This window comes from Macaca fascicularis, chromosome 19, assembly GCF_037993035.2.
Source record: "Macaca fascicularis isolate 582-1 chromosome 19, T2T-MFA8v1.1".
Classification (NCBI taxonomy): Eukaryota; Metazoa; Chordata; class Mammalia; order Primates; family Cercopithecidae; genus Macaca; species Macaca fascicularis.
Genome location: NC_088393.1, coordinates 5,524,821 through 5,533,538, shown reverse-complemented (window position 1 = coordinate 5,533,538; position 8,718 = coordinate 5,524,821). Strand labels below are relative to the sequence as shown.

The following is an 8,718-nucleotide window of genomic DNA, read 5'->3' as shown; positions in this document are numbered from 1 at the left end:
AATAAGGGTCTTGGACAATTCCTCCTCCCTGTGTGTGCGTGTGCACACACAGACACATGCACACACGCAAGCACAGGCAGCTCCTTCCTCAGCCATTACTATAGAGACCTGTTTTCTGCCACCCTCATGAGCATTTACAAATCAAGACTGCACAGATGGTGACCTTAGCGGGTCTGTTGTTCTTTCTTCTAAGGACAATTTCTGGAGCCCTGAGGATTAAGGAAACAGGGCTACTCTGGACAACATCTGCCTGGGGCCCCGAAACCTGACCCGCAGCCCGGGCAAGGGGAGATTAGCAGAGGCGTTTACCCAGAAGAGGCAGGGCACGAAAACAGGACCACACGCAGGTCACCCTCCCCACCTGAGGCCACCCAGGGAATCCCTAATGAAGGTCTCAGTTCCCGCTTCCTGGCACGTTAATGCTTCGGACGCAGTGGGAGAGGAGAGAATCTTGCAATGTCAGTCCTGGAACTACTGCAGTAGTATGAACTAGGGTTTATTGAGCATCTATTTTGTGCCAAGCACTTTACGGGTGATGATGATGGCCCGATGTTGGTGCTCATTGTCTGTCACTCACTATGTGCTAAGCGCTTTATAGACCATAGAGAGCCAGGTTGTACATTTTAATTGGCACTGTATTTCCCAATGCCTGAAATTCACTGAGTGACTGGATGATCTAAATTACTTCTTAAAGCTGCCGTGCAGTACAGTCACTGAATCTCAGTGTTCTGATGTGGAAACTGAGTCCCAGAGAGGTGGAGACGTTTTCCCCAGGGACACCCAGCAAGCAGGGGGCAGAGAAGGGCTCTGAAGGGTGGCCTTCCTATTATAGAGCCCCCCTACTTTTCAATTCCTTGAGGTCCAGAGAGCTCAAGCAGCACGTCAGAGGCCCAGGCAGGACTAGAATCCAGCTTTCCTATCCCCTTCTTTAATGTTTCTTTTCTTGGCTTAATACTTTCTGGCAGCCCTAATGTGAAGCACAATGTCCTGAAAATGTTGATTCCCAATAGGTATTTGTCAATGATATGATGAGTTCCAGATCTGGACCTTCCAGAACCTTCTGGAACCTTCTGAAACCTTTCCAAGGTATCTGTTCCAACTCACACCCTCATCCTCCAGGGAACCAGGACCTGTTGTTTTGTTCCTGTTTGAAAGATAGGGAAAAGGGAAGAAGACAGAGGTCGGATTGCTAGCCCGTAGTCATACTGAAAGACGGAGGCTGTCTGGGGCTAGGCTTGGTATTTCTCCGCCATCTTGCTGCTCTCCTCAATGGCTCTTCTCTTGGCATCTGCCTGTTCTCAAAAGCGATTTTCTAGCTTTCTGTTGGTTCTGTGGCCATCACGGCTTCCTTCCAATCAGTCCCCAGTCTGTGTAAATGATGGTGCCAGCTACCATTTATTGAAAACCGGCTCTTCTCTTCATCTCATCCTCACATTAGCTTTCCAAGCTTGGTGCTTATTCGCACCATTTCCCAGGGGCAGAAGCAAGCGGAGAGTTGAGACACTTGCCCAAGTTCACACAGCAGAGACGCAGAGAGCTGCCTTTTGAGACCAGAGTCTCCACTTTCAGCTGGATTCTGTGGTTGGTGCCTGTCTGAAGTGGGACCAGATCCCCAGCCTCCAAAAAGGTGGCTCTTGGGCTGCAGAGTCAAGCCAAGTTCCTGCAGACCTGGTTTGTTCTCCAGCCCTGAGTCCTGGGAGGCCCTCGCATGAAAGCTGTATTCTCCCTTCTTAGTTTGCAGAGGCTCCTGAAAAATGCATATGAACAAAATTCTGGGCCAGGCATGGTGGATCACACCTGTAATCTCAGCAATCTGGGAGGCCAAGACTGGAGGATCACTTGAGGCCAGGAGTTTGAGACCAGCCTAAGCAACATAGCGAGACCCTGCCTCTACAAAAAAATGCAAAAATTAGCTGGGCATAGTGGCATGCACCTGTGGTCCGAGCTACCCTGGAGGCTGAGGCAGGAGCATGGCTTGAGCTCAGGAGGTCGAGGCTGCAGTGAGCTATTATTGTGCCACTGCATCCCAGACTGGGCAACAGAGCAAGACCCTGTCTCAAAAACAACAACTACAACAACAAAAACAACTTCCAACTACAGTCCTCCTCTGCAACTGCCTTCTGGTGACTGCCCTCCTAAGAGGGGAGCAGATAGGAAGGCAGTTCCTGGCAGCCATGGTGGTGGAGGGGGGTACACCCAGGGGAGCCCCTCAGAGGCTCTGCCATTTGTATCTTTGCTCCTGCTGTTCCTGGAGCAGGTGAGGAGAGGAAAGTCAGAGGCAAGTCTTCTGGGAAAGATGGAACAGCGAGCGGGAAGACCTGGAGGAGGAAACCAGCACCGGCGAAACTGAACAATGACCAGATGCGCCCTACTGTCCCCTGAGGTCCTGGGCCACTTCCTGTGGTCAACGCCATAGTCACCACTATTGGCACTGTATTTCCCAATGCCTGAAATTCATTGAATGACTGAAGGATCTCATTTATTCCTCGAAGCTGCCCTGCAGTCCGGCTCAGCTGGACCCTGATTTCAGCACAGCGAGACTGAGGACTCAGACGCACAGTAGAGCCTGGTACACACTAGGTGCTCAATTAATGTTTGTTGACAAAAGAAAAAACAAAGCAAAGAACTGGAAAGGGGTTAAGAGATCAGCTAGGCCGGGTGCGGTGGCTCAAGCCTGTAATCTCAGCACTTTGAGAGGCCAAGGCGGGAGGATCACCTGAGGTCAGGAGTTTGAGACCAGCCTGGCCAACATGGTGAAACCCCGTCTCTACTAAAAATACAAAATACAGGTGGCACGTGCCTGTAATCCAAGCTACTCGGGAGGTTGAGTCAGGGGAATCGCTTGAACCTGCGAGGCAGAGGTTGCATTGAGCCGAGATCTCACCATTGCACCCCAGCCTGGGCAATAAGAACAAAACTCCGTCTCAAAATAAATAAATAAATAAATAAAAATAAGGTAGTCCAGGAATCAGAAATTTAAATGCCTTCACATGAAGGCCCCCACTTTGAGCTAATTTTCTTTCTTTTTTCAAAATTTCTGGTTTTTTTTTAGAGACATGGTCTCACTCTGAAACCCAGGGTGGTGTTGAACTCCTGACCTCAAGAGATCCTCCTGCCTCCGTCAGGTCTCCCAAAGTGCTGGGATTACAGGTGAGAGTCACTGTACCTGGCCTTGAGCTATTAATAATTAGAAACAAAAACAACCCAGAGAACATTGTGTAGGAAACCAAGTACAGTGGCAGGGAATCTGACACGAAGCCACTTCTCCCACTCCTTCACCTTATCTATGGAAACGATGGGGGCTCAGTGCCATTCAATGACACTTGGAAGGCCTCACAGCTCCTAACTGAGAGCTGGGACCACAGTGATCATTAGCTGCTGTTTATTAAATACTTGCTGTACACTTCACACACATTCTCTCAATAATACAAGAGGGAGTCTGGCTCTGTCACCCAGGCTGGAGCACAGTGACCCCATCACAGCTCACTGCAGCCTCCAGCTCCCAGGTTCAAGCGATTCTCCTACCTCAGCCTCCCGAGTAGCTGGGACGACAGGTACCTGCCACCGGGCCCGGGTAATTTTTGTACTTTTAGTAGAGATGGGGTTTCACCATGTTGGCCAGGCTGGTCTCCACCTCCCGACCTCAGGTGATCTGCCCGCCTCGGCCTCCCAAAGTGCTGAGATTACAGGCGTGAGCCAGTGTGCCCGGTCCTATTTGTTTTTTTTTAACTGATGAGGAGTGGAGGGCTTAGAGAGGTTAAGGGACTCACCTGGAGTCACACAGCAGTAAACGGCAGAGACGGGATGTGAACTCTGTCCACCCAGAGACAAATATTTTAATACACTCCCTTCAAGAGTTAAACTTTTTGTATTTTTGTGCAGGAGGAAACCATGACCCATCGGGATGGGGGAGGGAGGGGTTGGTTCAATACAGCCAATGGCGATTGGACAGTTTCTATGAGACCCCGAGTCTTAAGAGTCAAATCTGTTCCCCGAGCCCCCAAATCTAGGTTTACCCAGGCTGGAGGCTAGGGTCCCCACCCCACTGGAAACACTCCAACCCCACCCCCTCCAACAGCAGGTGCACACAGTAGGCGCCTAATGAGCGCTTCGATGGTGGCGTTGGAGGCAGTGGCAAGGCTGTTGGAGGAGAGAGTCCTGTTTTCCAGCCCTCCCCGCTCAGCTCCTCAGGGTCTGCCCAGCCCCCAGCCCCAGCCTCCGCGCACCCGGCAGCTCTCCCACTGCAATTACGGTAATTAGCTGGGAGCCTCTCGCCGGGAGGGAGGAGGCGGACTTTGGCCCAGGCTGACCTGCTTCCCGGCGGGCCCTCGGATTGGTCCGCGCCGAGCACGTGACACACGCCGCGGACTTGTTGCTGGGCATCGCGGCGTTGCCAGGGCAACGCCTACGCGCGTTCTCTCTGCCGAGTGCCTGGAGAAGTGGCTGCTCTGAGGGTCCTCGGTAAGAGACGAGGAGGGGGGATCACGAGGGCCAGGCAAGCGCTGCCTCCCTGCCTCCCTCCTTCCCTCCCTCCCTCAGCTCCCGCTCCCAGTCCCCGGCCCCCACAGCTCAGTCGCTCCGAGCCCCCCACGGACGTGACAGGACATCCACGTGGGTGGACAGGACACCGATGATCACGAACAGGGCCATGGAGCACAGAGGGCAAGGCACGCTGAAGGACAGACAGACAAACACGCCAGGGGCACAGAGATCTTGCAGCATCAACAAACAGTTGCTGAAACTCCTGCAGGCTCCAAGTCTCTGTTCGGAAGGGGATGTCACCAGACAAGACAGGAGACAGTCCCTGTCCCCCCAGCCATCATCATCATCACCACGGCCCCTGTACCTGACCACTCCCTACGAGCAGAGCCTGAGCTAAACGTTTTATTTGCATCTCATCCTTTTTATACCCCAGAAGCAGGCATTGTTATTTCCCTTTTACAGATGAGAAAACTGAGGCTCCCAATGGGGCCAGTACAAGCTAGGAGGCAGGGAGGGACTCCCATCTTCTAGGATTGGCTACAAAAGCCCATATATTCGTTCACTTTATGAAACTTCCTCTAATAATAATGATAAAAAACAATAGTGGGCGGGGTGCAGTGGCTCACGCCTGTAACCCCAACAGTTTGGGAGGCCAAGGCAGGCAGATCACGAGGTCAGGAGTTCAAGACCAGCCTGGCCAATATGGTGAAACCCCATGTCTATTAAAAATACAAAAATTAGTCTGGGCACGATGGCTCACGTCTGTAATCCCAGCGCTTTAGGAGGCCGAGGCAGGTGGATCACAAGGTCAGGAGATCGAGACCATCCTGGCTAACATGGTGAAACCCCATCTCTACTAAAAAAAAAAAAAAAAAAAAAAAAAAAAAAAAAATTATCCGGGCATAGTGGTGGGCACCTGTAGTCCCAGCTACTCAGGAGGCTGAGGCAGGAGAATGGCATGAACCTGGGAGGCGGAGCTTTCAGAGAGCTGAGATTGCACCACTGCACTCCAGCCTGGGTGACAGAGTGAGACTCTGTCTCAAAAACACAAAAACAAAAATTAGCCAGGCATGGTGGGGTGCACCTGTAGTCCTAGCTACTCGGGAGGCTGAGGCAGAAGAGTTTCTTGAACCCGGTTGGGGGAGGTTTCAGTGAGCCTAGAGCAGAGACTGGGTGACAGAGCAAGACTTTGTCTCAAAACCAACCAACCAAACAACAACAAAAAACCACACACACATACACACACACACAAGTGTATTAGTTATCTATTGCTGTATAACAAATAGCCCCAAATCTTTTGTTGTTGTTGTTGTTCAGACAGGGTCTCCCTCTGTCACCCAGGGTGGAGTGCAGTGGCAAGACCAGGGCCCACTGCAAACTCTGTGTCCTGGGCTTAGTGATCCTCCCACCTCAGCCTCCAGACTAGCTGGGACTAAAGGTGCGCACCACCATGCCCAGCTAATTTTTAAAACTTTTGTAGAGATGGGGTTTTGCTATGTTGCCCAGGCTGGTCTCGAACCTTTGGGCTCAAGTGATCCACACATTTTGGCCTCCCAGAGCACTCAGATTACAGGCATGAGCCACCTTACCTGGTCCCTCAACTCTTAATGGCTTAAAATAATCATATTCATTATCTCACTCTTTCTGTGTCTTACCTGCCTTAGAACCTTCCACAGGTTTTCATCAAGGTGTTAGCCAAGGCTGGGGTCTCATCCAAAGATCTGATCTGGGGGATGCCAGATGAGGTGTTAAGTGCCTGTAGGCCCAGCTACTCTGGAGGCTGAGGCATGAGGATTGCTTGAGGCTAGGAATTTGAGGCTGTAGTGCACTGTGATTGTGCTTGTGAATAGCCACTTCAGCCCAGCCAGGGCAACATAGCAAGATCCCATCTCTAAAAGAAAAGAAAAAAATATTGGAAAGGGAAAAGAGTCACTTGCTGACTCACATAGGGGTCTCTTCAACATGATGGGTTGCTTTGTTAAAGTCTGAAAACTGAGAGGGTAATACATCCTGCTAACAAGATGGAAGTTACAGTGTCTTACAACCTGAGCATGGAAATGACATCTCATTACTCTATGTGTGTTTATTGTGATAAAACATGTACCATTAAGCATTACATAACAACATTTCAGTCAATGACAGACTGCAATCATGATGGTTGTTCAATAAGATTTTTTTTTTCTTTTTAGACGGAGTCTTGTTCTGGCCCAGGCTGGAGTGCAGTGGCACCATCTTGGCTCACTGTGATCTCCACCTCCCAGGTTCAAGCAATTCTTCTGCCTCAGCCTGCCAAGTAGCTGGGATTACAGGCACCCGCCACCACGCCTGGTGAATTTTTGTATTTTTAGTAGAGATGGGGTTTCACCATGTTGGCCAGGCTGGTCTCGAGCTCCTGACCTCAGGGATCCACCCACTTCAGCCTCCCTAAGTGCTGGGATCACAAGCGTGAGCCACCGCTCACGCTTTCTAATAAACTTTTTAATCGTTTATACAATATTTTTCCTGCACCTTTTCTATGCTTAGATATGTTTAGATATACAAGTACTTACCATCGGGTTACAGTTGCCTGCAGGATTCAGCACAGCTCCATGCTGTGCAGGTTTGTAACCTGGGAGCAATAGACTGTGTCACACAGCCTAGGTGTGCAGTAGGCTGTGCCATCTAGGTGTGCGTGGGCACACTCTGTGATGTTCACACAACGATGAAATTGCCTAATGACACATCTTGCTGAATGTATTTCCTTTTTTTTTTTTTTTTTGAAACAGCGTGTCACTCCATCACCCAGGCTAGAGTGCAGTGGCGCGATCTTGGCTCACTGCAACCTCCACCTCCCAGGTCCAAGCGATTCTCCCGCCTCAGATTCCCATGTATTTCCATTAACAATTAATGCATGGCCGGGCGCGGTGGCTCAAGCCTGTAATCCCAGCACTTTGGGAGGCCGAGATGGGCGGATCACGAGGTCAGGAGATCGAGAGACGATCCCGGCTAACACGGTGAAACCCCGTCTCTACTAAAAAATACAAAAAAATAGCCGGGTGAGGTGGCGGGCGCCTGTAGTCTCAGCTACTCGGGAGGCTGAGGCAGGAGAATGGCGTAAACCCGGGAGGCGGAGCTTGCAGTGAGCTGAGATCCGGCCACTGCACTCCAGCCTGGGTGACAGAGCAAGACTCCGTCTCAAAAAAAAAAAAAAAAAACAATTAATGCATGATTGTATCACATGAAATTTGCCATTTTAACTTTTTGTTTTTTTTTGAGATAAGGTCTCATTCTGTCCCCCACACTGGAGTGCAGTGGCTTGATCACAGCTCCCTGCAGCCTCAAACTCTTCAGGTTCAAGCGGTGGTCCCACCTCAGCTTCCCGAGTAGCTGGGACTACAGGCACATACCACCGCACCTGACTTTAATCCTTTTTAGGTGAACAGCTCAGTGGCATTAAGTGCATTCACCATTGTGCCACCATCACCATCATCACCTCCGGAATCTTTCCAGCCTCCTAAACAAAACTCTGTAGCCGGCCGGGCGCGGTGGCTCAAGCCTGTAATCCCAGCACTTTGGGAGGCCGAGATGGGCGGATCACTAGGTCAGGAGATCGAGACCATCCTGGCGAACACGGTGAAACCCTGTCTCTACTAAAAAATACAAAAAACTAGCCGGGCGAGGTGGCGGGCGCCTGTAGTCCCAGCTACTCGGGAGGCTGAGGCAGGAGAATGGCGTAAACCCGGGGGGCGGAGCTTGCAGTGAGCTGAGATCCGGCCACTGCACTCCAGCCCGGGCGACAGAGCCAGACTCCGTCTCAAAAAAAAAAAAAAAAAAAAAACCCAACTCTGTAGCCATTATGCAAAAACTCCCCATTTCCCCAGCCCCTGCTAACCTCCAACCTATTTTCTGTCTTTATAAATTTGCCGGTTCTAGGGAACTCATGCAACTGGAATGATGCATTTGTCTCCTAACACTGGTTTCTTTCACTTAGCATGATGTCCTCAAGGTTCATCCATGTTGTAGCATGAATCAGAATTTCTTCTCCTCCACCACACTTTTTTTTACTTTTTTTTTTTTGAGACGGAGTCTTGCTCTGTCGCCCAGGCTGGAGTGCAGTAATGCAATCTTGACTCAATGCCAACTTCGCCTCCCCGGTTCAAGCGAGTCTCCTACCTCAGTTTCCCGACTAGCTGGGATTACGAGTGCCCACCACCACACCCTGCTAATTTTTTTTTTTTTTTTTTGAGACGGAGTCTC

The 8,718-nt window shown here is 50.6% G+C and overlaps 1 long non-coding RNA gene across 1 annotated transcript; it reads left to right on the top strand.

The window, feature by feature from the left end:
• Positions 1-4,411: 4,411 nt before the first annotated feature.
• LOC135968463 (uncharacterized) lies at positions 4,412-6,974 on the top strand. Its single transcript, XR_010583293.1, has 2 exons — positions 4,412-4,461; positions 6,672-6,974. It is a non-coding gene; the product is annotated as an uncharacterized lncRNA (long non-coding RNA).
• Positions 6,975-8,718: the final 1,744 nt, after the last annotated feature.